This window comes from Aythya ferina, assembly GCF_964211825.1.
Source record: "Aythya ferina genome assembly, chromosome: 10".
Taxonomy (NCBI): Eukaryota; Metazoa; Chordata; class Aves; order Anseriformes; family Anatidae; genus Aythya; species Aythya ferina.
This window is the reverse complement of record NC_140306.1, coordinates 19,918,120-19,946,056: the sequence shown is the minus strand read 5'-3', so window position 1 is coordinate 19,946,056 and position 27,937 is coordinate 19,918,120. Positions and strand designations below refer to the sequence as shown.

At 42.7% G+C, this 27,937-nt stretch overlaps 1 long non-coding RNA gene across 2 annotated transcripts; it reads left to right on the top strand.

The window, feature by feature from the left end:
• Positions 1 to 178: 178 nt before the first annotated feature.
• On the top strand, positions 179 to 26,954 carry LOC311442116. 2 transcript variants are annotated; one of them, XR_014696451.1, is made up of 7 exons: positions 179 to 330; positions 1,543 to 1,704; positions 3,496 to 3,672; positions 10,221 to 10,309; positions 10,808 to 10,924; positions 24,819 to 24,928; positions 26,462 to 26,954. It is a non-coding gene; the product is annotated as an uncharacterized lncRNA (long non-coding RNA). The 2 variants fall into 2 exon arrangements; XR_014696452.1 differs by lacking the exons at positions 179 to 330; positions 1,543 to 1,704; positions 3,496 to 3,672; positions 10,221 to 10,309; positions 10,808 to 10,924 and adding an exon at positions 13,930 to 14,169.
• Positions 26,955 to 27,937: the final 983 nt, after the last annotated feature.

Below are 27,937 nucleotides of genomic sequence, written 5' to 3'. Positions count from 1 at the left end.
GGGAGCTCCTCCTTCACTAGCAGATGAAAGATGACCCAGTCAGCCCTCAGCAGAAGGGAACAAGACAGCAAGAAAGGGGGAGGGGGGGGAGACCCCTTCTGTGCATGAGAGCAAAGAGAGCCCAGTTCAGAGGCTTAACACTGGGCATATAACAGCTACACTCTGGCATTTTCACCTTGGTGTTTCCCACTACAGCTGTCTCTGGCTAAATAATTAACTAATTATGATGCCTTTCTTAGGCTAGTCTCTTGTCTTTGGCCCTTAAAATTCTCATCTAAGGAAATACTCCAGCTCCTATTGATTCTGAGCTACTTCTGTGCCTGCACAGAGGTAATCTCCTATTTTGGTCTCTGGATTAAAATATGTTTCTGGGTTTGACTTCCTTTCAGCATCATTCTTGTTACTGTCCTGTTGTAAAGAGTTTCTTTTTCTCAGAAGGTATTGCTTTTGACTATGTTTGGTCACTTGAAACGGTGCATCCATTGGGTGACAAATCAACCTAGATGATTCTGTGATTGCTGGTAATAATGGGAGGCTTCTAGGGACATTCCCATAAAGTAGTGTGTCTATTGATTATGCAAGGTGTGGTTATGTTAAGTCATTTGTCAAATTAAGCTAACAGTTTCACCCTGATGCAACTGGTGCCAGAGGAAGGGGTGTGCAGAGCAGGTAATGTACCCTCTGCTCTCCTTTTCACATATTGATGTTTCTGGAGAGACTGGAATGCAGATAAATTCTGAGAGTTTGTTGTTGTTGTTTTATGGTTTTGGATTCCAGAGCCTGAGATGTTGAAGGGAGAGGAACGTTAGAGAGCAGAGCTTAGGGAAGTCTGCGCCAAGTGGCTGTAGGCAGCCCCAGCTGACTTTGGAAGGCATGTTGGGCTCCTAACACAGCCACTGGCTATGCTGTCAGATTTTTATGAGAGAACTAGTCAAGCCTTAGTTCATAAGCTTAACTGTAGCACTGAGGAAATAGGATGTGCTGCTTGTTCATATGTTACATCACATGGGATAGTAGCGACATAGCTGTTACCTGTGTCACAGTTTCTAGGGAGCAATCCTCTTCGGTCAGGAAAAGACTGAAATCCTTGTTAGAAATGTGAGAGAAAGGTTAAACTGAACAGAACTCATTTTAAAAATGAAAAAGAATTCATTTTAAAATTGAAACATGGCATGGGTTCCTTATACTTGTCACAAATTTCATGTTAAGCATAATTCTCAGAAGATCGGTACACTTAGCAAGAGAAAATCAAAGACTGGGACTGCAAAGTGAAAGGTTTCCAGGTTCGGTTAAATGTGTTCAAACAAAACACCTGCTGGCACTTAGGCTTTCACACACAATTACCAAAGCGTTAAAACTAGCTGTGTTCATGTTGTACATGTGAAATATATTCAAAATTTTGGTAAAATTGTAACTTTAATGGAAAAAGAACTAATTGCATGTGATTCGGGAACAAGATTTGTGTGTGTGTGTGTGTGTGTGTGTGTGTTTAACCTGGCTATACCATAATGATTTCTTCTATCATGTTTGCTTATTCACCAGGTTTAGCCTTTGATTGCAAATGGAGCATGCAAGAGATTAACAACCCTGTGGATTTAATCTCAGGGTTTATGAAATGCTTCTCCTACACGTGCAAGCAAAGCAATCAGCTGCTGGCTGGAGCGTTCAGAGGCATGGGGCTTGGCGTGAGCTGTGTGTCTCCAGGTGGGTGCAGTGCTGTCATGCCCTGACTCGTGCCTCCTGCGCAGGAAGGGTGCTCATCTCCTTCCTGAGGGCAGCCAGATGAGACTTCTCTTAGCTGAAGCAGAGGGTAATGCATGCAAAATGCTGCTACTTCATGGTGTTTACAATCTAAACCTCCTTTCAACCAGGCTGATGAGAATTTTTCTATTGATACACATGGGAGCAGGATTAAATACCTGGGGAGACTTTGGGACCAGGTCTTCTAAATAAAAGAAAATCCCTTTTCTCCAGAGCCTGCTGAGATAGAGGCTGCATCATTAGTTTTCCACATCGTTCAAGTGCCTTGTCTCACCTAGCCTGACATATTTAATTGCATGTAATGTTTAGTACTTAAAACAGATAATATGCTGCACCTTCAAAGCACTGAGAGAAAATTACCTAATTAATTCTTTATTGTGTGTTACATGTGTTTATTTTGCCCATATTTGGGAAATATCTTCTGAGAGTGTTAGGAGAAAAGGTGATTTGCTCTTTGTTCACTGGGAAAATTACTTCCAGGAGGCGTTTGTAGACACAAGACACATGCTAAGGAGCTCTTAAACTTAACACTAATTGGATACAGCTTGCGCACAGATCTGTCACACAGATACATTGCAAGAGAAATGCAGAAATATTCTCTTAAGTCAGTGCAGGAGGGGCCCGGTAATGGTACATATTCAGAGTAGTAATTACTCATTTAGTCATCACATTTCTGATGGATTAAGACATTCTTGTGATCTCTTGCTCTAGCCCGACTTTCAAAGGGCTGATTAAACTAGTCCCTCCTTTTTGCGCAGATGCTACTTATTTTCTTTATTTTAATCCTGCTTAAACAATCGTGAAACAGCAAAGTACTAGTAATTGAGGGAGCACTATGTTTCAGTATCAGTTGTATTTTGCAGGGTACAGCTGATCTACGAATACCTTTCTGTTTTTAAACTGTGAACACTTTTGAGAGGCAGAGAGAAAAGAGAAGCAACAAGTAATAAGTACAACCCGCTCCCCTAATCCTCCAGACTATCACTGATCTAATAACATGCTCTGATGCTGGGAGGTGGACGTGAGAAAGTACCTGTCCTACTTTGCCTGGGCTGACAGGAGGTCTGACGTTCAGCCATGAAAGTTTTCACAGAATCATGGGAGAGTGGGTCACATTGTACCTTGTTGAGACTTTTAGGAGATTTTTCTTATTCTGTACCCTTCTACAAAATAATTTACCGCGATTACTAATTCATGGTACAAACATCTCAAACGGAAGTAAAACTTCTGTTAAAGCCTCTTGAAATTTAAGGATTAGGCATAGTTTTATTTAATGGTGATCTAGAAATAGGAGTTTCTTGTTTGGTACAATACCTTCAGCATCTCAATCGTAGTGAGAGCCAAGGAGGGCACTGTGCTGACCTCTGACTTTTTTTTCCTCATTCTATTTCCTCAAACTTCTATGTCTGGTCAAAGTCATGTTTTCTTCAAACTCATTACAAGCTTTCTAATATGTGTTGTTGAAAGTGGATCAATGTGCACTAGCTATTTCTTAATAGTAAAATTCAATCATTTACATCAAAAATCTCCAATTTCTAATTGCTACTAAGATATTGGTGATAGCAGCTGAAGATGCAGATGAAATCTGTGCATATTCCAGAGCCTGTTGACAGATTCCAGAAGAATGTTTGCTTCCTCTACTTTATTGACTCTCCTTATTGGCAATATCATAATTGGTAATAATGGACTACTGTGTAGATTCTCGAGTCTCACAATTCTTATTCTTCTGGCCAGGTGTCATGGAGATGTTAAGCAGCTGTCCCGTACCTTTGCTGGCAAGCTGAGTGCTTACAGACCTTGAACTGAATGAGCACCACATCTTGCTACAGCTGGTCCAGAGCTGTGCGAGCAGCTATTGAGCCACCAGCAGTCCAGTTATGTCACGGTGAATGTTGAAGATGTGTGTCGCAGGTATATAAATAAGCTCTCTAATATTTTGCAAAGCTCTGAAGGTGGCTGTGTCTTCCAAATACAGTTCCCAGTTTGGCGGAGGCCAAGTGCTCCAAGTTTCTTTAACTTCCAAGAAAGATTTTTTTTTTTTTTTCTGCCTAGTAGTGATCAACATTTTGACATCCACCATCCTGTGTGGTCAGAGGTTAGGGGAAGAAGACACGAGCCCTACTGCCCTGCCAAACCCCTTTGCAGGTATTGTCGCTGGCTGCCCTGTGCTCCCAGGTGGTGTTTTGTACTGAAGCATTTGTGCAGAAAGGCTGCCATCGTGTGGCCTTGCTCCCATCCGTGGGGACGGCGTGCAAGAGGCCTTGCTCACACCCTACCTTCCTTATCCGTCTCCAGGGATGTTTTTCCATTTTCCTCGTCTCTGCTGATGCCCAGCCTGCCACAGGGACTGAGGCTGCAGCACGCTGGAACAAGCCCTTGCCAGCCAAACTGCATTTTTTTTGTTGCCATGTTATAAAATGAGATGCTCTGGCTTTTTGTGTACATGGTTGTAATAAAGCAGAGCTGAAAGCTAGTTTCAGATTAATGGCCAGCAAAGCAAAAATGTCATTTTGCAGCTTAGACTTTCTGTAGAAATGTGTTGTTTCTTAGCACAGAAGTTCAGCACCTTAAACGCTAGCCTCTCCTAAAGCCCAGAGACAGGAAAGTGACAACACTAACATCACTGTCCCTCCAAAAGCACAACCCTCCAGGCTGCAAACCCTGGCTGACCAAGGCTGCTATTATGTTTGAGTTTCTGTTTCTCTCATAGTTGAAACATGTCTGAAATGTAAACTCAGACTGGTCTGGGAAAGAAAGAAAATGGACCTGGTTCACTTGCTGGCAAAATGAGCTATTTCTTTTCCAGACCTCTATCTAAAACACAAAGACAACCTGTGGCTTTGTGCTTGGGGTTTGGTTAGGGCTCTGAGTCAGGAGCTGTGGTGGTACTTGCTTTCTGGTCATGCAGGAGAAGAGTAACTGCTGTAGTGAAGCAGATTCATGGACTGTTTCACTTCTTTCTTTTCCCTGACAGTGGACAAATTAAAAAATGTTCAAAGACATACATGGCACTCAAAGACATCCAGTATGTAATCTTCATTCCCCCAGCTTCTCCTAACTGATCGATCAGATGCTAATATGCTGCAGGATGGATGCTAATAATGTAGGCTGGAGAGAAGAGGAGAGCTGAATTATTCCAATCCAGTTCCTGCAGTCATCACTAAATATAGAGCTGGTACTGATGCAGCACTTCTGGGTTGGTTATGAAATGTCTGGCATGCTCTGGTGTGGGATATTTAAAAATCTTTTCACAATTATATGTGAATGCTATATGAGATGATGCTATATGACGCTAAAGCTCAGCTACAACAAACAAAAGAAGGGAGCTCAGTAATCCTGAAACATGCTCCAGCGCGCTGCCAGGCGGCAAGGCAGTAGCCAGCTGCCTCACTGTGCATCAGCTGAGCCTGGATCTTGAGGCTTGCCACTGACAAACCACCTGTTCTCGTAATGCTCTCTTTCTACTTTTCAAGGAGGGAAATGTATCAGGCCAGATTTGGCAGCTGTAGTCTCAGGGACATCCCATAATTGCAGAAGTGCTGTTCCGTGTGCCTAATGAAGCAGCGGAGGCTGTTGGTGTGTTTGAGCCCTGAAGAGCGCTTGCACTGCATGCCTTTCTTTATTTCCTTTAATTTGCAATCTCAATTAATTTTTCTCAAATTAATATGAGCATCACAGTGGGGGTTAGGTATTCATATCATAGAGGAATAGAGACCAAGAGCTGATTATACAGTGCCCAGGATTCATGTAATCTGATGTTAGACACTCCCGAGGCAGGTACCTACATTCAGTATGGTTGTTTCACTCCTCCTTTGTGCTCAGTGAGGCCCTCCTAGGGTGCAAATCTTATGACTGTTTCATGTCCCTTTCTTAGGGCAAGAGCACTGCCTTGTGGAGGAGCCTGCCCATGGTCATGCAAGCCCTGCAGGTGTGGAGCTCAGATGCCCGGAGTTAGGGCACTTGCAATGAGTCTGTGACAAATGTGGGGGAAAAAAGCTAGAGCCCTGCTGGATCAGACCAAAAGTCTGTCTAACCTAGGGTTAACCCATGTCTGCAGATAGAGCCCAGGATGACGTCCTTGAGCAAGGCGAGCATGTGATGATTCCCATGTATGCTCTTCTGGGTCCTTGAGATCTACAGAGCCAATTTATTGAGCTAGAGGCGGTTCTGTATTTAATAGTTCCTGACAGAAAAACTCCTGGAGCAGAAGCCTTTTACGTGCTTGTGGACAGAGACAGTAGTATCTTTGCAGTATGTATGTACATGTATCACACAGTAGGAACAGAATATGAGGCTCACAGCGTGAAGCTAAGAGGTACTTTAAGTCAGATCAATTTTTGTGATCATTTACATCCCTTGGTGAGGCTGTTTTTATCTGTTCCAAGTATCAGGTAAGCACTGAAGCTTGTCCGAACCCCTTAAGGGCCCAGATGTGTTTTTAATTTAAATAGACACAGAAAGTCAGGGTGCTAGTAAGGGCTGTTGACTTAACAATGGTGAAGATGGAAGCTTCTAGTCAGAGCACAGGTTCCTTACAAAGTACCCCAAAGTTTCAGACAGCCTTGCTGCAGCACTCTGAAGGCAAGGCCCTCTTTTCACTTCACAGCATTTACATCTTCAGAAAGGTCCTAACTCCTACCTGGGGCTACCGTTATCCTGGGGTGTGTCACCAGTGTCAAGGTGGTGGATTTCCATGTAAAAGTTTCCTGAGGTTTTCTTCAACTGCAGGGACAGCCCTGCTGCAAGGAGAACTGTCCAACACTGTGTTGAAAAACCCAGTGGGTGTTTGCCACTACTCTCTTTGCCCTGGTGTTTGCAATGATTTTGCAACAAGGCAGGAGCTTTTAAGGAATGATGCGATGAAGACAGAGCAGATGGTGCTAATTTCACCCAGGAATGAGACAGTCTTGCAGTGGGTAAAATGCCTGCTGTTCTGTTTTATCCACTGGAAAGTTTTAGGAGTCTAATTCTGCTCTCAGCTGACTGTATCTTGTTCCCTGATGTGGATTTACTGGGATGCTGCAGAAGCTGGAGCCTTGCCTCCAGCACACACCAAGCCCTAGGGCAGGAGAGAAGCAGCACAAATCCCAGTGAAAAAATGCAGTGCAGTAAAGGATCTGCAGTGCATTGCTCTAGGATGTGGGCTATTTCCTGAGAAATTAACAAGTCAAATCAAAAGACAGAAAGGAAAGGGCATGGAGGCTCTTGGGGCATTTGAGATGCAGTTCGGAACCCATTTCAGGCAAACTAAAGCAGAGTAAGATGAAGTATGAATTGGTAAGATGATTAAATGTGATTTATTTCTGGTTTAAAATCCCCAGAAAGGCATCTGAGCCACTTTTTCTCTTTCACGATTTCTAAATATATGCAAGATAAGAATGAGTCACTGACTAAAAATAAAGACAAGCCTCTTATCTTTTTGCGTGCTTAAGTAGGAAGTGGGATATGCTGCATTAATCAAGGCTTGATTGGAAGTCTCATGTAGGTTGCATGTACTGAAAAGGAAGACCTGGTAAAGCATTCCTTTCTTGGGCAATTTTCCCTCTCTTGGGAGTTCTTCAGCAAGAAATACAATCCTTTGATAAGAATCTGTTACAGGGAATATCTTTGCTGGGTTCTTACTTTGTAGATAAGTGAGAAGTGTAGACACAAATTAAATTGTGATTTACTAAGGCTTCTTTAAGCCACTTTCTAACTTTGTGGGTCCCTAGTGCACCAGAGTGAAACAACAACAGTATTACAGCCCTTAAATGTTTTCTTCTATTGTCTGTATTTCATTGTGTGTATGCTCAAATCAGGTATCAAAGCTTTGTCTCATTAGTTACTTTTATTTTTTGGCCATCGTGGTCTGTTGCCAGCAGCTGTTAGAGTTGATAGGAACTGCAAGGGAGCAGAAGAGTTGCCAGACCAGGTCATCTGCCTCCCAGCCTGCAAAGCCCGTCACTTGTATCCTGTCTGCCAAGTCAGCTCGGGGGTCCTGCTGCCTGGATGTGTCTATGCCGTGGTAAATCACAGCGAGCTTTCTTATTATTTGAGAAAATCAAGTGTGCTTTCTGATTATCCCTTTTTTTGTCCTTTTTTTCCTTTTTCCTCCCCCTTTTCCTAAATGTTGTGCCAGAATCAACCATGTACACAAAGCACAAAAATTAAAGCAGCTCTGGGGAACATCCTTTCTCAGTCTATAAGAAAATTCCCTCTTGCATGTGTTACATGCAGGGAATACTTGTACACACTTGTACACATCTGCATGCAGTGGCTTGTCCATCATCTAGTGTTCAATAAAACATTCTGCTGAGATGAGTGTGTAGAGCTGGGAAGTGACTGATACTCAGGGTTTCAACTTTTTTTAAATGCTTCCTGAGTTTGGGTTCACCAGCTCATAAAATGGGACTGGTACAACTTGATTTAATAAGGACATTATGACTTAGTAAGGTGGTCTGGTTATCATCTGGCTTTGCAATTTTGAAAGTATCAGAGTACATATTTACTGTAACTTATTGCTGCAATATATTATAGTCCTTAGGGCTTAATCCCTAATTTATCTTTAAGACACAGAGACTCTATAGTTTGAGTTGTTGGTAATCAATGACACTAAGTGTAGAGGTCACTAACTCATTTGTGCACTTAGCGAAGAGACAGAAGCAGAACAGCAACAAGGCTGTAACCTAACCTCAGGCAAATCACTGATTTCGCTGGTGCTAGTGAAGAGCACACAAAAAAAACTGAGACTACTGGTGCTGCCAAGTGCTGCACACAGCTGTGTGTCCTTATGCAAATAGCTGAGATAATTTATTAAAAACTGGATAATATAGGGGCTGTAGAAAGCTATTTTTGCTTCAACAGATTTATTTTTCCAACTACTATAATGCAAATCAGTGTGACTGAAATAGGAGCCCAAATAATATGTCCCTTGTTCTACTTTTTTTAAAATGTCTGTGAATTTCAGTGATTTTCTTTTTGTACACCACTGAATTTTATGGCTGGAAAAGGTCAAATTGATCAAATTTGAACTGAATCGGGAGAAACATGGGCTTTAAGAGGGTTTAAGTGACACACTCATGGGGCTAGGGTTGGGTTCTGCACTGCCTCTGCAATTTCATGTGAAAGGCAGAAGTCAAAATCGGCATATGCAAGAGGTAAAAGTGTACAGTCAGGCAGTGCAGCTCCTGCAGTGGAGATCTGCAGCAGAAGAATGGCTTATTCCTCACTTGTTACGCTTCAGGAGAAAGCTCCAAGATGCACAGTGGTAAAGAGTAAAGTGCATTATGTGAGAAATGGATGAAGGGCCATAGTTAAAGAGTGCTGTTGAGTAGGCACTAGTCAATTCTGCTGAAACTGTGATTTTGTCAGATAGGTAACGTCGGGCGTATCTGCTGGATGTTTCCTTGCTTACTTGTTGTAGATAAGATTTTCTCTCTTAAAATATCAAACCCTTGATATATATATATATATATATATATATATATATATATATATATATATATAATGAATAAAATATGGTAATTTCTTGGCAATCAGTGTTTATGTATGCATGCTTCTGAACAGAACCTATATCCAGCTAGATAAAGTCACATGTGACGTGATAATGACAGTATCTTTTGTGGGATGTAGTTAAATTACTGATGCTTTCCTTTGACCACAGTTCCTAGATTACTAACCTTGACAAAAATTAATTAGAACACCACAATAGCCACAGACTAAGCTTGTCAAAGGCATGGGCATTATAAAGTGCTCTTCTGCTTTGTGAGTCACAGACCCTGTAAAACTTGCAAATAACCTTGCAAAGGAACAGTAACTTCAGTGCTTGAAGACCAGCTTTGCATCTCCTAGAAAAGGAGTGTTTTATGTGATTTGTATTCAAGCTGTTGTGGCTGATCATGTTAGCTCAATCGATGGTTAAGGGCTTGAGTTAATCATAGAATCATAGAATATCCTGAGTTGGATAATAATGATGGGTCATCTGCAATTACCATCTTGAATATACCTGCTTAGAAAGACCTCAGTTATAGCTTACAAACTTTCTGAATTCCTAACTGAACACAAGCTAGACACAGGGCTTGAACTGCTTAATTCTGTGCCCCTATATAACAGGGTGTATGCTCTGGAACGAGTGCTGGGCTATTTAGTATTAGTGCAGTCCTTATGCCATTTACTCAGTCAGCCATAGGAGCATATGCAAGCTGCTGTGTGTTTTGTTGGCTGCACCTATAACTAGATGCTTGGTGCACAAACAGAAAGAATTGAATGGGAAAAAAAGTTATTTACTATTCTTATTTCTGTTACAATAATACAAAGGCAATAACACAGTAACAATGCTTTCACTGTTATTTGAATGTGCTCAAAGTAAAGAAATAAACAAGTAAACTCTAAAATATTAGGGTGGTGGAGTTTTTGTTTGTTTATTTGTTTCAGTTGGAGCAATTGCATTTACCACAAATTAATTTTACTGCCCGAAACAGAGTGTCAGTGCAATTTAGGACGTTACAGACAAAAAGGACCATCTGGCTGACATGTATGACCAAGACCTTGACATAGTAGACAAGGCAAGGTATAACATCCTTTTTTTTTTTCTTTTTTTTTTTTTTTTCTGCCACAACCAAAAAATGTGCTAGATATGTTAGTTTGTGTTTTTAAAACAACATCAATTAAAACAGAATTTGCTGCAATTTTCTGTGCCTAGTTGAAAACTTAGAATTTGGTCCAGCCTATAAAGACTAATGCTGAAAAAGCATCCATTTGAAACAATGGGAATTTATGATGTGGATTTCGCTGGGGCCTGGCTGTCTCCCCGGAAGGAGGGATGGGGGAATGTTTTGGTTATTTGTATTGCTTTTTTCTGTTTCTTCTCCTTCCTTCTTTTATTTCCAAGGTCCTCTAGCAAACAATCAAAATAAAAATGAGAAAAGGTTTAAATAATTTAGGATTGAAAGTAATTGTTTCCATGTGTGTGTGTATAAACAAATATTATATTAAACAGTATACAGCTAAATAGGCCTGTGAAGGCGATAAGAATAGAAAGATAATTGTGCTCTGTTTCTTCTGACAGCAATGGGGTCCTGTCCTCAGGACCCGCTGTTTGCTCCTGTCCCTGGTCTGCCCCCTTGCTTGGGCTGCTGCAGCGCCCCGGGCTCACCCTGTGAATCGGACCAGTTGACTGCCACAGGTTAGTTACCCTCTTTCCCTTCTTTTTCCATGATTTATAGCCCAAGGCAGCTCCCTGATTCTGTTACGGACAAAAGCCCACAAAGCAGGGTGCAGTACAACTTGAATTAGTGCTGCTTCTCCCAAAGACCCACACAAGGACAAGGTTAGGCATCACATCAGCCCTCCAAAGGTTGATGTCTTGCTGCTCTGCTATCCTTGTTACCCAGTGCTCCTGGGGCTGCATCAGAAAGCCAACTGTGCAGGTACTGGGTTTGGCTTCCTGCCATTTAGCAGCCTTGGCTATGCAGAAAAGAGCCTGGTGAGTGACAAGGGCACCATGAGGAAGGAGTGGATGGGGCAGCATCTCCCCCGTCCCAAAGAGGTGATGGGATTGACTGTTCTATAAGACGTGATTTGCCCCATGGTTACTCCAAGCTTCTGAAGATCCCACCCACCATGCTCTGTCTCAGTTTTATCTTTCACTCTTTTTCCCGTATCTCTTCCCCCTTGTGTTCCTGTATTTTGTTGAATTAAACACAGTGCTCAAAGACTCTAAAATGTTCGTGGCACTCGCCTAAGACCGTGGCTTGCTGTTTACAGGGTATGGAGATACGGCACTTGGGTAATTGACAATAATTTATTTGGATTAACAAATCCACAATTGAGAACACAATAATGCTATTTGTGTTCAGCAGACTCTCAGAGAAACAGAGCATAAGAACAAAGGGTTTTGGTTAAGCCTTTAAGGGTTTTAGGACATACACTACATGTCAAAGGAGACGATACTTAAGTGGCCCCATGGACATATGCCAAACACACAGATTATCTGATAACAAAAACTCTTAAGAGCATGGACCAGGGTATTTTCTGGGGAACTGGAGCAATTAGGAGGGGGAGATATGCATCACTGTTTCAAATGGACCTGTTTTACTGTGGAAATAACACTTCCCTAGAGAGCTGGCAATAGAAAAACAGCAATATCGTTTTAATTTACATCTTGGCAATTTGAGAGTAGATTTCTTGTTGTTGTCTTTCCTGTTCTCTGTGTTTACTGGGGAGTAATGGATCAGCAGTTCATGTCTGGGACAGCTGTCCTGGGAGGGCTGCTCATAGGCTTGTTCTCATGCTGCTCAGAGCGGTGCCGTGGCTTAAAATCAGAAGCTGGTGCAGCGAGCATTGATGAGTCCTGGCTTCACTCACCCACTGCCAACCCTGCCAGAGCTGTGCTGACAGAGGTGGCAGAGACCGAGCAGGAGTGGATCAACAGTAGAGAGGGCTGAACAGAAGAAAGTCAGAGGGGAAAGGTTACTGGGGAAGGATGCAATGTAATTTTATAGAGAGACATTTCTGGGATTTCTCTGCTGCCATGCGGTGCTTGCCAATGAGTGTTCTGGAGTGAGAAACACCGGTCCCCACCTCCTGAGCACAGCCTGCCACACACTGGGCTTACTGGACACAGGGATGTATTTTGCAGAAGACAATAGTGATGGTAGCTGGGATGCACTGCAAGCTCCTGGGTTTTAAACGTTTGAAGCAATGTGTTTTTGCTAAGTAATCATAAAGCAATTTTTCAATGTCTGGGTAAATGCTGGTGAGCAAAAGAAGAGCTGGAGCAAATGGCAATGGGCAGGATGCTAGATGAATGCTCTGCAGGTGCTTAAGGCTAGGCTTGTCTGTAACTGGAGGCTGCAGGCAAATAATGGATAAATACACACTGTGCTCAAGTCCAGAGCTACTTGAACCACATTGACCAACTCTGCCAGGGAAAAAATCTAGTTTGGTTTTAGGAGGATTGCTTTCAATGTGATCAATTATCAGCAACTTGCTGTGTCAAATGCCTCCTGCTACTGACCAGGCACAAATGGACTCCAAAAACGTGTCATTACCCAGCTGCTCTTAATTTGAGCAAAAGCAAGCGTAAAAATTTTGGGGAGCCTTTTTACTGTTCTCATTGCTCAGCCATGCTTTCTTCGCTGGTAGGGAAAATGGAATTGTTCAACTTACACATGCAGGTTTTGTCAGGGGCTAGGAGACAGGAGCTCGTAGGGCTTAACTGCTGACAGTCCTCTTGGTAACTGGCTCCTTGCGCCCAGCTGCAGACCGCAGATACCATCGTCTTTGGGCCTGTTCCTGCAGCTCTCTGCGGGGTGAGGTGCTCTCATTGGGGTAAGAGGGGCTGGTTCACGTTAGTCTGATCTGGCAGAAAGACAAACCTCATCCACAAAATTTTCATGGGAAAATCCAGCATTGCTCTCAGCCTGTTTTGCAACTGCTTTGACTTGAAAAGTTCTTTAAAATGAAGCACTGTGAAGTCGCTGGATCTTTCCCACGCTCTCTGAGGGGAGGAGGGAAAGAAGTAGGCCATTCTGAATCAAACCTTCCTAGCTGGCCTTGGCCAGCAGCTGCCTTGGTTAATGGCATTTGCAGATGGTCTGCTTCTGCAGGACTCCCTGGTGCAGTACAGAGCTGCAGTGCCCAGTAATGTGTCTGGCTGGGGGGAAGGCAGGGTGAAACAGTTCTGAAATAAAACTCTGAATGACAAAATAGAGGATAAAGGGCAAAGGGATAAAAACCACTTATTCTGATTTTCAAAAGAACTTGGAAAATTGCCTTACTGGAAGTAACTGAGGGACATAAAGTAGTCTAGTAAAAAGCAATTTCAGGTTATCTCTGGAGAGTCCTGCTGGGATGAACTAATTCAGCGTCTTGGTTAATACAGCAGTCAATGAACTGAGGCAGCCGAAAAGCCAGAGTATATTCATTCCAGCTAATTCTATTACAGAAGGGGGAGAAAGAGGCCTAATCTCCAGCAGGACAGGAAGAGCAGCTGGGAAAACTCATCTGCCCCTATAAGCACCTCTAGAACTTATTTAGGAGATCCTAATAAAGCAGAGGAGCTCAGGAGCAGAGGGAAAGCATCAGCAGCTTTGTACCACATCTGCATACTGAAGCAGAGGTCCTCTGACACTAGTTGACCATGAGCTGAGGATGTAGATACAAAAAGACATAAAACTGAAAGTAGTTCTAGGTTAGAGAAGAAAGGAAGAGATAAACAGCCACGTTAACTGGGCACTCACTGGCAGATGACTTCCATCTGGTGATGCAGGTTGCAAGGACAATAATGGTGTGCACATGTTAGGAGTTCCCACGCCAGCAGGCACATGGGAAAAGATCTGGGCCTTAACCTATGTAGCCCTGTGAAAACTTTTATTTCCTTCTGCCAAATGAAGTCCACTGGAGATGGAGTGATAAAACAATTCATAGGTGAGTTTAGAAATACGTGCGTGAGAGAGCAAGAAATAATACTAACTTTAGAAAATAGGTAGAGGAATTTTGTTTTTCTTTATTCAGAATTGGAGGCAAGGTAAACAAACAAGGAGAAATGTTTTTTACTTGTCAAGTGTATTTAAAACCACACAGAGCCAAAATGTATCACCTGTCTTGGGAAGCAACAGGCTAAATGATAATCTAACAGTTTTGTAAGGCATAAAATGATCACACCTCTGTGGGTAATGAGACTGTTGTGAGTGCTCTCACATATGTATAAAAATATTGATGATACAAACCTTCCCATTTCATACCAAGGGAATAGGCAAGAAAATATCTCTGATTTGCGTGGGTTATTCTTCATTTCCCACATTTTTGTAGGACACTTTGTGCTTCTGGGTATGGCAGGCACAACTCTCAGCCGCTGTGGTTTTGGTGTGTCTGGGGACTAATGCTTGCACAGTACCTGCTTGTGAGCTTCAGAGGAAGAACCTCTGCTTGCAAAACAAATTAACTGAGGGATATTATAAACTGAACAGATTAAATCCTACCTGATCGGTGAAGCTTTCACCCATCAGTCAGACAGGTTTCTGAATGCTCCTGAAACCTTCTCACCAGTATCAGTGTATCAGCAGGTGGCTGGAAACCCCTAAAGTCGGGTGCAAACTTCTATGGGGTGTGAGGGAGCACTTTGGGCTGGCATTTGGCCTCTGATCCAGCCTTACTCTGTAGCTGTGCTAATGACCTTGAGAAAGGACAAGCCTTAAACACTGATGATCAGGGTCTCCTAGGCCATCAGTTTCTTCCAGATGGTCATTAATCCTCAGAAAAATGCGTGCTGTGCCTCAGTTGTTAATGCCTAATTAACCCTATAATGGCAACATCTCTGCAATAGCTACAGGTTTTCTGTTTCCTCTCTCCCACCTCACTGTACAGAAGACCTTGGTACTTTTCAGTCAAGCTGTGTGCTTTCCAAGAAGATATTCCAAGTTATATCCGAATAACTGCAGAAAAGATCCCTGTGGAATATAAATGTCAAATGACACCTCATACAGCTGAAGGAAATGCGTTAGCTGTTAAAAAACCTGCTGCTCCCAGGGTTGTATATGCATTCCAAATTGCTGTATACAGTGTTTCCTTGGAAGCTGTAACGCAGGGTAGGTGTGTCAGCTGTAGTACCTTCTCTTGCAAAATGTTCCTTCCCAGAATGTCTTTCAATTGTTGGGCATTTGCATGCTATGCCTTTCCAGGATTCCTGAGAGCTGTTCTGTCTCGCTCGGAGCAGCAATGAGCTTCTGTGACTAAATATTAATTTAGCTTTTCTTCTCAAGCAGGGGGTGACTTAAGTCTTACCTCTCACATCTGCAATGAGTTTTGAGAATTACCGAATCCTTCTGGCTGCAGCACCCATGGTGACAATATTGGTACTTCACATCTTATTTTCAGCCCTGTGGAGAGGTGAGATGTTAAGAGAGAAGGAGCTAGAACAAAGAGGGAGATCTTAATCCTCCCTCATTTTGGACATCAAGGTTTAGCTGCCTCTGGCTAGAGTTTTAAGACCATGGTAGGCTGTCACTGTCCCTCCCACTGCTCTCTTAGGAGGAGGGTGAACACCCCCATGCATCTCTGCCAGGAAGGCATTCAGCTTTTCGCCGATGCCAGTTCCTCCAGGCCCTCTTGTTAAGCTTTTCCTCTCAGGCAATTCCTCTAGCAGCTCTTTGGCAATACCTACCCTGTTCCAGGTCTGCAAAACTGAGTCATCAGCCCCCCTTCCATGGCTGTTCGTTGGAGTAGGAAGTGTTGTTTGCCTCCACAAATTATAAAAGAGAAGCATAATTTGTGTCTCTCCAAGCTACTTACTGTTTAGAGTGTATGTGTTTAGAGGAGCAAGAACTATCTTTGTGTCATTTATTCCTACGAATCATTTAAGCATAGTTAATTCTGGCCTGGATTTTGAAAGCTCATCCATGCCAGCTGAATTACACATTCCTTGCAGAGTAGGCAAAAAGTCGAGGTTGCAATCAATACCTAAAGTGTTCCTGAAACATGCTTTGCTTTATTGCTTCCTCTGTTTCGTTATCTTCTAGTCCTCCTGAAGCCTCTGGGGGATTGCTGCTGAGCTGATGCTCCTTACTTGCGTGGGTTGTCTGCACCAGACTGCTCCGATCCTGCACATGCAGGGCCTGGGAGCTGCTGTGCCGCGAGAGGATGCGGGAGCTGTTAGGACCATGCTTTAAAATGTCTGGTTCCTGATTCTTGCTTTTATAAATATAAATAATTCTTGCTTTTATAAATATCTTTCAAATTATAATAATCAATTTAGGATTTTGGGAGAAAGAATCTTCCTTTCAGAGATGTGCTAAATATATGCAGTTCCTATTTCTCCCATTAGTATTGATACTGGGCTAAGCATGCGTGAATCACCCAGTGAGGTACTCAAGCCAGCCTAGGGACAATATGATCCCGAGTTGCCCTCTTAGAATTTCTTGGCACATTTCAAAGGCAGAATAAGATGCTCCTAAACACTCTGCTTAAGCCTACAGTAACTTGCAGGCCAATCTTTATATATACTAAATAAATAAGGGTCAAAGATCCACATGGAACATACTAACCCTTTGCTATCACTATTTGCCTTGGCTCTAGCTGTTTTTCTTTTGAAAAGTGGTACCAGCCCACCAGTCTCAAACAATGATACCTTCATTTTAGCTTGTAGGAGTCAGCCCTATGCACTGTGTCACCTGCCACCAGCTCAGGCCCACAGACATGGTCCCTTCCACTTGCTTGGGATGTTTTCCTGTCTATGGCATCATGTTTGCCCACTTGCTGGGGTCTGTAAAGGAAAGGTCGGCATTTAAAATGGCAGTGTTCAAAATGAAGGGGAGTAGCAGCTCTTTTGATTTTAATTTTGAGCACTACGGATGTATCTGAAAATGGAGTGAAGCTGAAGTCTGAAGACCTCTCACTCACCAGAGCAATCTGCGCATCTGTGCTAATTCATCAGCTCATTCAGCTGGCTGTTCAGGAGGTTTTCTTGCAGATGATAGAGGTCACCTTGAGTCAACAGCCAGATTGACTCTGATGAAAGACTGCTTGGAAAGCAGAGGGTGGAGACATTTGTTCTCCTCAGGGGCTGGGATTTGGGTACTTGGTTTCCCTCGGGATGGGATTGGGAATTTGGCTTTCAGTTTTGTGGGTGTTTTATTTATTTATTTATTTATTTATTTATTATTTTGTTGGTGGTCAAGGTGGTGGTAGACTTTTTGTTTGGGGTGTGTGTGTGTGTTGTTGTTGTTGTTTGTTTGTTTGTTTGTTTGTTTTTAATTTAGTTGGACAATCTGAGTACAGAAGCTTGAAACAGAAAGGGATTTCAAAAATATATATTGTACCTAGCTGTGAAGAATACAATTTAACGCTTTTGCTCTGCTAAATGAGGAAAAACATCCAACCTGTTCTTGCAATCTGCAATAAGTGTGTTGATGCTGACAGGCTTTCTTTGGGATTTACTATGGTCGTTATATAAAAGAGATGGGAGAAGCTTTTTTTTTTTCCCCCTTCCTAAACTCCCCTTTGGGTATTTCCAAAGTGATAACACGGGTTTGGTTTGTTTTTTCCACTGCCCTCCTTTTTCTTCTTTCCCCACAGATTAAGCTATGTAATACAGAGAATCGTAAATGATTCTCAGTTCATTTTTACATAGCCTATGGATCGCTAATTTTTCTGGGTCTACTTGTTGATCTAAGTTTTGAATTTGCTTCAGTTGAAATGGAATTAGGTTTGGAAACTATCTAGTTTAAGATAAAAAAAACTATTCAAACCTATCAGGCCTACCTAAACCTCACCCTAGGATTCCTGGATGAAATGTGCATGGAAAATCCCAAGGCATCGTATCTGATCAAATCGATCTGTTTTCAACTTGGATACCCGCCCAGCTAGACGCCTGAGAGCTTTTCTCCCAGATGAGCTCATCTCTACCATACTAATGTAGAAGAATTTGATATCACCATTTTACGTTTTTTCTAAAACAGTAAGAAAGCAAAGCCTGAGGAGCAAGCCTTGGCACACAATAGCATAGATCTGTTACTGTCCACTAGATGGAAGTGTTACCCGGTCCCTGTGTGGGCGGTGTGCAAATCATCTATTGCAACACGGGCAGAAACGTCCCACAGACGGGAGCCTGCAAAAGTCCTTCTCATAATGCCTTCCTGTCTGCTTCCAGCACCCTCAGGTCCCATTTGAGCAGAGCAGCACAGTAAGGGGACCAACACAGCACGTAAGGCACATGTGCTGCAGCATGCCATGGGCAAACAACGTAGAATTTTGTGTGTTATGTCACAGGAATTGCACAGAGACTTAGTGCTGCGTGAACAGTGAGGCCAGGGAATGAAAACGTTCAATGAAAATCCAGCAGATGATATTTTGTTCAGCTTCTCCAGCAACTGTCATTGCCTGAAACCTAAGAGGCATTTTTGTCTGTTTCTGCCTTGCTTGTCTGTCCTTTTTGTCTGTTTTTTGCCATGTTCTCCCTAATTGTTTCTTTTTTCCTTTCCTCTTTTTTTCATGCCTTTAAAAAAAAAATAAAATCAAGTTCTGTATAAGCACTGTGTTATTTTACCGATGCTCCCTTCCACAGATATCAATCCACTGAGCCAGCAAACTTGTTCTCAGGGAGAAGTCCTCCTCAGATACGACAGGGAAGAGCAGCACTGCTGCAGTGCTTGTAGCCACAGTGAGAAACTGAGAGCTCAAGGAGGAAGGACATTAAGTACATAGAGCACTGAACCGCATAATTGTGCTTCACGCTGTGTCTTTGCAGCAGTTTTCTGGATTAGCAGCAAGGAGGTCCTCGGAGCAGGAGCATGCAAAGGGACTGACAAACATTACTGACTGCTACCTACATGGGGCTTTGGCTTTTTCCTAGGCTTTAGCTTCCCTGCCCCAACCACCTCTGGGTCCTGCACAGTTGCTCCTTCAGCCATAACTGCCCTGTGCTCTCCTGGCATGTTCTTCGTTCCCACAGTTGAATTATTTTTTGTTTTTGATAATCCTTCCAGATTATCTTGGCTCTTTAAGCAATTGCTTTTACCTTTGTCTCCTTGTTAACACTCTCCACACCCTCTTTTTCCTGTGCTCTTGTCTCAGGTCCCATCATGTTTACCTTCAATTGGAAATGGCCTGGGGCTAGGGAGTGTGTGTAATTATGAAATGGATGATTAAATCTCATTATTCTGTAGAAATTACAGTTAATAGTGTTCTTAAGAAGCCGGGAGAATATGTATTGAATCATTGATGATATATGGAAAGGCAAGAATTCTTATATGACATGCTATCTTTAAGAAATCTATCTTAAAGCTTGGTTTTTGTCTAAACCCTTGATATGTCCCTTATAATCTTATGCTGCATTTATTCTAGGAATAAAAGCCTGTGGCACATTGCCACATTGGATTTTTTACTACAGAACACCATGTACTGCTAAAACGGATCGAAACGGTAAATTTTAAGTGTCATGGATAGAAAAAATGATAGGATCAAGAGCCATCCATACCCACAATCAATTGACATCATCATCAGTCTAAGGCAGCCTTATTGTTCTAAGCTACTATTTCTTTAGTTATCAGCAGGGCAGATGCAGTTGTTTGAGAGAGGAGCATTAAGCATAAATGTTAGCAACACACTTTGATGTCTCACAGTGTACTGGGAAAAAAAGCTTGTCCTCACCACAGCTGGTAAGGATTAACAGCAGCAACTTTGCTGTAAAGTACCCTGCACCCACAAGCTTCTATATTTCCTTGGATTTATTTTTTTTTAAGAGCTAAATATTTGGAGGAATCAATTGGCACTTCAGCATATGATTAAACCCGTTTGTTGTGACACAAGGCCTACTTGCTTTCAACAGAGTAGGTGTGGAGGCATCTCTGTTCCAAAGAAGCTGTTGCTCACTGCTCAGGTCCTCCCACTTCCATGCTGCTTTGCTGAGTCCCCATCTTCTCACCTGCATTTCCTCAGTGATGATAGGTCTTCTGGGGCAACTGCAGCTTCCCTGTCTGAGTGCACAACACCGGGATTTGTCCTCTTTGACTTTTGTTTTCCCACGTTACCAAACTTTGGATGACCCTGAAGCTTCACCTTTCCTGGCAGCTAGGGCTGACCAGTCTTGGGGAGACAGAAACTGGTTGGTCTTTGTGTATCTAAGTGGATATTGTAACAAAGGCAAGCTAGTGGAAGAGTGGGGTTTAGCTAGAGTAATGGTGTAATACAAAAAACTTTGGCAAAAAAAAAATGTTAACAACAAAAGGGCTTTAGGGACTTGTGCAAGGTACTCAGTTACAAAGGGAAATAGATGTGAGCCCACCACCAGCTGTCACATTTTGTAGATCTAATTATTGCTCAAGTTAGTGGGCCCCCCCCCCCAAAAAAAAAAAAAAAAAGAAAAAAAAAATCTTCTCTCTCTCTTCTCTGTCTTTTTGGACTGTAACATCAGCATAATGAAAGGAGAAGACAAAGACAAGATTGGAAAATATCAGGTGAAGAGACAGCCTACCTCACATTTCCCCCTGTACTGCCCAACTGAAGCACTGAGGCTTTATTTTAAAATCTCAAGGTGTTTGGTGGCTGGGGTGATCCAACAGGGAAGTATGCTGCGGTGTGTAAGCTCTGCTTGCCCGAACACTCCTGCTGGTCCAGTGACAGGGTGACAGAAAACCTGAAAAATGTTCTCTAAGATATTTATGTAGCCTAGGTATGGTCACAAAGCAGGGGTCATGCGGTGAGGCATTTGAAGTGGGAATATGAGGAATGTAAACATGCAGGAGAAAGAATTACGGCAGGAATTGAATGAAGAGCTTTGATGACAAAGCTCTAGTAAAGGAGGCTGTAGTCAGCTGCTGTGTTTAATATCAGGGTGGGGTGGGGCCTTTTAAAAGGTTACAGGATGGTGCTTACAGAAGAAAAGGGGAAGGCAAGCAGCACGGGTGAATGGCAGAAAACTGCACAGTACAGAAATTCAACCCCAGAAGTAAAGTTGCACAGGATCACAGCCTCACTTTGAACATAATATATCTGCCAGGAGTGGAGAGGAAGGAAAGGGCAACCTCAGCATCTGTTTCTCAAAACACTCTGGTTCCACTCATTCTTAGTTTACATAGATTGTAAATAATTTAGTAGAGTACAGGCTCTTGAAGCCGGGGAAAGAAGAGGCTAAGGTACAAAGTCTCATTAAGATTTCTCCAAGGGTATCTCACAAATCTCAGTTTTCTAATTGACTTTCTTATTTCTCATTTCCATTCTCATTGGGAAATCACTTTTTAACTAAAGCCTGCTGCAAAACCAAGAGGAAAAGCTGTGGAAAATAATTTCTTTCTTTCACTGTTTATTTTATCAATATCTGGGGAAATGGGGAAGTTTCAGTTCTGCCCAAGCTGAATCACTGGTGTAGAGAAATCTGTAATGGTGATATGCAGACAATAGGCATCTACAGCTAGCACGTTATTCCAGGGAGCTTGGAGTTGTCAATGTATTTCTGCTTGTTTACAGAGGCAGTGAAAGAGACAGACTCTTTACCCTACCAATGTTTTATCTGCATGGAAAATAAGGCAACACGAGAAGTGTTAGGACTATGCAATAAATACAGTTTAAGTTCCCATTTTTATTTTATTCTAACAACGCATGTAAAAGGTGTGGGCTTTGTATTTTTAAACAAATTGTCTGTGAAATGACTCCTTCTACCACACCCACCAGTATTTCCTTCTGAGCAACATCAGTTTCAAGGCTGAAGATGTTCATGATTCCGTCTCAGCTCTTTTTCTAAAGGGAATATGTGCAAGTGTCTCTCCTTGCACGTTGGTCATTATCTTGTAAGTCAGCACAAGAATTCAAGGTACCAAGTTAGAGTTCCTGTATATACTAGTTCATTAGAAAATGTATGTGAGTCTTCTAAAAGTAGTAAACCTCCTGGCTTTGCCTTACTTCCCAAAGGCTGTGGTGGGGAATCCAGTCACCATTTTCTTTTCTGCATTTCCACTTGTGTATTTACTTCTTGTTTGCTTTGCTCCTGCTGTAGTGTCGGGATAACATCTACCCTTGTGTGAGTAGTTCACTTAGGGGATATCGTGTCTCCTTCTGCTGGAAAGAGGTTGTGGAGAACAAGATATGGAAATTATATGTGCCTTGCTTTATCTATCTTGATACCATTTACACTGTCTGCATGGCATTTTCAAGGAAGACTATACAAAAGCAAAAGAGAAGGCAAACTACCATTAATACGAGGCTGCACCTCGGAAGGGCCTGTGGGACTAACAACTAAGCTATTCATGCTGGCCAACCCCCGGCTAAGTTACCACAGCTTTTATTCCCCAGACCTGAGGAAGAGATATTAAAAATACTAATACTGATAGGATATCAAGGAAAATGAGAGGAGAGGAAAAGGAAAAGAAAGAAGAGAAAGAATGATCTAACAAACCAAAACAAACAAACAAACAAAAACACAAATCTAACAACTTGATAATAGGATAGCAGGAAAACTTCAGGAAGAGCCCCTGTCTTTCTTGTTCAGGTAGAAGCAAAGCCAACAAAGGGGCACTGAAAGCTCAGTGCTCTGCAGAGCATCTCTGAGGCTTTGGGAAGGAGGGAGCAATAGGAGAGAGCCAGGCTCAGGAAAATGCTTTCTTTCCTCTGTTTGCTCTTTTCTGTTAGGTCAATAAGCAGTGGAATTGGCTAGCAGGAGGTGCTGAAGCGAGGTTTGTTGTGAGCCTCCAGCCTGGGGTGCCTCGGTTAATGGGCAGAGCTCGGCTGCTGTGTGCCGCTGCAGGATTCCCTTACCTCAGGGGCCAGACCGGGGGGGCTGGCAGCTCTCTGCATGGTGCAAGTTGAAGAAATGAAACGTGCTGTCTGAGGGTGCCTTTAACAAGGGGCAGATGCTCTGCAGTCATGGTAAAGCAATGAGTAGAGGGGCCATAGCATGCTAACAATGCTGCCTGAAGTGGGGAAAGCAGCAAAGTGGGAGATATTCCCCCAAGAGGCATGGGGTGGCTGGACTGAACTATGGGAGACCTGATCTTGTGGTGGGAACAGTCCTGCTCGACCCGGTCCCTGCAGCTGTGCCCTTCCACCCTGTTCTGCCCTGCCCCGGGGCTGGGTGCAGACCCGTACGGCTGTTCAGACATCTCTGTGTATGGAAGCTCCGTGTGAGTCTTTTGGCCAGTGTTAGTTAGAGAGGAATAATCTTTCTCCCAGGGCAGAGCATCTGCCTTTGCCTACATACAAAGCTCAGTGAGAAGCTCTAAAACTGATGCTTTGTCTGGGGAATTGGAGCAGCAGTTAGCCTCTGTGGGCAATGCCTGTGCTGGCCACTTTCTTCTTTCTTTGGTACTTATGGAAGAGAAGGAAATATATTTAGTTCCTGCTGCTGCAATCCATTAACTGCCTTCCATTTCACAGCAGGTGCTATTTTCCTTGGGGGAAAGAGATGCAATAAACATGCTTCGAATAATGAAAACTCTCTGCCCCATTAATGGCTTTTCGAGTTATGCCTTTAGGGAGAGATTTTCAAAGGTACTGCGTGAGGTCTGCTTTCTCCCTCTCCTTCAGAAATCTTTCTTTCTTATTGTACAGACTCCAGGAGTCTCTGGTCACGAGGCACAAATCGTGACAGAGCTGTGGCTTTGGCCCTCAGATAACCAGGCTGCAATGTCCAAACAAGTGAGTTTCTGGTGGACACCACCTTGAGTTACTCCTTGCTTGTTTACACCAGACCAAACGCACTGTTCCAGAGGATAGAGGATGTAGTAGGTGAGGCATTCAATAAAATACATTTTTATTCTTGTCTCTGAAACAAGGAAAAGTATTGGAGTGGTTATGATAGGAAATTGTGATTTTTGGACCTCCTCCTAGCTGAGTGAGTTGTGACTACCTGCCAGAGTTTCAAAGCGTATTCTATGTACCTGGTACATTATGGGTGCTTGTCTCTATATTTGCTGGATTTACTCTAGGTTGGTGGCTCCCACTGACTCTGGCACTGCTGGACATGCAGAGCTAGGGCAGAAATTCAAAACACAAAGCACCTGGAATACAAAGCTGTTCCCAGAAATGCATATCTACTTCTATGGGAAAGATGTTGTACTTCGTGGTTGTTACAGGGCTACCATGTAGATATCGAGCTAGCTAGATAGTAGTAATCTATACCAAATATTCAAATAATCATTACCTAGCTTTGTGAACCTTATCTGAATACTGTTTCACAAATGCAAAGCATACCTTTCAGCAGATTATTTGTTTTCAGTGCTTTTTTACCTGCAGTTTATATTTCATGGGTCTGACTCACCTTTTCTACAACAGGCAAAATGTACTTACTGGCCTCTCTCAAAAACAAATTTCCTGTGTGGCAGGAGGGACTCATTTATGCTCTTCAGGAAGAACAGCCCCTACAAATAGGTACCATGTAAGAAAACAGAATGTACAGGATGTGCTCTGAAGAGCACAGAGTCAGCACCCAAACAATAAAAAGTCAGTCCAACAGTGACACTTCATTTGTCTGTGCTATGTAACAAAAGAATGTACACCAAGTTATACGATTTCCTTTAGGCTAGTTAGCTGTAAGTTGTATGCCATGATGAAGTTAGGTTAACGTGCTTTTATCTGGTTATGTTGCACAGGGAGAGAGTATGCCCTTCCTTACTGGACTAACAGTAGTTAAGGAACAATTTAAAACACTTCTCCAGCCTTGCTGGTTCCCATCATGAAGCATGATCCTGCAGACACTTAGGTAAGGAATTTTACTCATACAAATAAGATCTCTGAAGTTATTCAAATGCATAACTGTTTGCAGAAATTGGCCTGTGGTTTTCTTAATCGTTTCTGGAGTTTGAGACAGATACTTCAGGTCAAAACTCTACTTTCCTTGGTCTTAACTTGGACCTAATTTCTGACTTCTCCTTGTTCCTAAGTACAGGTTCAAAGCCCAGTTTGATAATTCTGGTTGGTTTATTTATGTTTCCTAAATGTTTATTTCCCTTACATTGAATTATACTGTAGAATATATTGCCATTTTAAAGATCTTACGTAACAGTACATAATCAGCTGGCCAAGCAAAACATTTGGATTTCTCTTCTGCCCACAAGAATGTCTATGTGAAGCAATGTGAAATTACTTGCAAATCTGAAAGAGGTACTAGTTTAATATTCAGCGCTAACAAATAAAGATGGGGCTTATGGATTTGGAAATGCTGTGAGTGGCACTGCACTGTGCCAGGGACCATGTACCTTGAGGACAAAGAGGTGCTTTCCAGATGACTGCAACCTGATCCTCTGCTCTTTGTGCTGAGCTGAGCAGGGGAGGATGGGAAAGCAAGGTGATCTTGGGAAGTCTGGAAAGAAACAGAAGCTGGAAGAGCAAAATATGCTGGTGATGAATACTGATAAACGCTAATGGCCATGACGACTCAAAGACCACAATACGGCTAGTTTCACTGAGCTAACTAACATGGTGCATCCTTTTCAAGTATAATTACTGACAGATCTGGGACATATGTGGGATATTTCTGTGGTAGGTATGTTTAAATAGAATCAGGCTTATGTTTTTGCTATCGAATGTGATGTGGGTTTTCATTTGTGGTAGCACTTTGCCAGGAACCTTTTCATTGTAATGATGAACTATAATTGCCATATGATTTGCATTCATTACCACCTATAATAATAGAAGGTATAGCAGTCAAGTATAGGACTATTACGTTTTTAAAATTTGTGCTAGATATTGAATGACATTACCTGTAAAATACTGGGAGTTTGCTTTATAACAGGATGTTAGAGGGTTGTGGTTCTTTGGATGTCGTTTCATAGTTGGCTGTCCCTGGCTTCCTGCTGTTCCCATCCAACTAAAGTCTTTCTCCAGATATGATGAAAGATGTGACTTAATGCTTTGGCCAGCCTATAGTCTTTCCTGACAGGAAGAAAGCAAAAGTCCAATTCTTTTCCTGTCTACCTTTTGACCTACGCACGCTCCATTTTAATCCCCTTACAGAAGACCATTGCTCTGGATACGAATGAGGAATGTGGCACAGTACCTGTGCCTTCTGAGTTCTCTGTCACTGGGAGCTCCTCTAAAGACCCAGTCTCGTGTGAATGAAGGCATGGCAGCACCAAGCCAGGGATGGATGCAAAAGGAAGGGGGTAAAAAGAAAAAGAGTGGTGCAGCAGAGTAATTAGAGTAAAATCCCCTGCTCAAATTTGTTTCTTGTTTTTCTGTTTTAATTCTCTCTTTGCTTTTCTTCCTTCCTGCTCACACTTATGATCTCTGCAAGACGACTTGCTCAGAAAACTGTCCTTCATTACAAATGAATTCAGACTGGACTGCTGATGGTTTTCTCTTTTAAAGTGTTATTGACAGCTCACCATCACATGGGGAGTACCAACTAACTGTCAAAAGAAATTGGGAAGAAAGTGCACTATTTCCCCTGCATTGTACTAGTGGCCAGCCTCGTGGGCTGATGCTACAGCTGCAGATGTCTGGCCCCAGAAAGACTGCTTATGGAAATCTGTGGCATGTCTGCTTTTATCTTTTTATGGAATTAGTTTTGTTTATAGTGGCAAAGAATGTGACTCTGCTGGGCATAAGGATGTGCTTTTTAAAGTAGTACACCTCATTTTTTTTTTTTTTATATCAGTGTATATGTAGGCTCACGCTTGCTTTTTAAAGGCAGAGACCTGACTCTTGGTGTCAACCAGTGAAAACAGAACGGCTGTATGCATCTATAACTGATGTGAATAAAATCATAACCAGCCCCTTGCTATGAATCCTGTGTGTGAACACTCTGCAAGAACACACCCCTGTGTCTGCTCTGCAGATACACAAGTCACTTTGGAAAATAATTCAGATACATAAAACTGCAATAGCTACAGAAAGTAAGTACCCCATTAAGGCCTAGTTTAAGTGGTTACATTTAACAACTTTGTGCTCTGTTTCCTTGTTTTCCTGAACCCACCCATGGGAGTTCTGAACTGAGCCGTGAGGATTTTACTACATTTTAATTGTGGATTTTATAATATCCAGTGAAACCACTGCCCATATTAACACTTTAGAGTTTTCCCTTTTTTATAGGTCTGATGTTTTTCAGCTGTCTGGGATTGCCTTCTCTTCAGTTTTGTTTTCTTTTATTATCATAGAATCATAGAATCATAGAATATCCTGAGTTGGAAGGGACCCTTAAGGATCATCAAGTCCAACTCTCAACACTGCACAGGTCTACCCAAAAGTTCAGACCATGTGCCTAAGTTCACAGTCCAATCTCTTCTTAAATTCAGACAGGCTCGGTGCAGTGACCACTTCCCTGGGGAGCCTGTTCCAGTGTGCAACCACCCTCTCTGTGAAGAACCCCCTCCTGACGTCCAGCCTAAATTTCCCCTGCCTCAGCTTAACCCCGTTCCTGCGGGTCCTGTCACTGGTGTTAATGGAGAAAAGGTCTCCTGCCTCTTGACACCCCCTCACGAGGAAGTTGTAGACTGTGATGAGGTCTCCCCTCAGCCTCCTCTTCTCCAGGCTGAACAGGCCCAGTGACCTCAGCTGTTCCTCGTACGTCTTCCCCTCCAGGCCTTTCACCATCTTCGTAGCCCTCCTCTGGACACTTTCCAACAGTTTCATGTCCTTTTTATACTGTGGTGCCCAGAACTGCACACAGTACTCGAGGTGAGGCCGCACCAGCGCAGAGTAGAGCGGGACAATCACCTCCCTTGACCTACTAGCGATGCCGTGCTTGATGCACCCCAGGATACGATTGGCC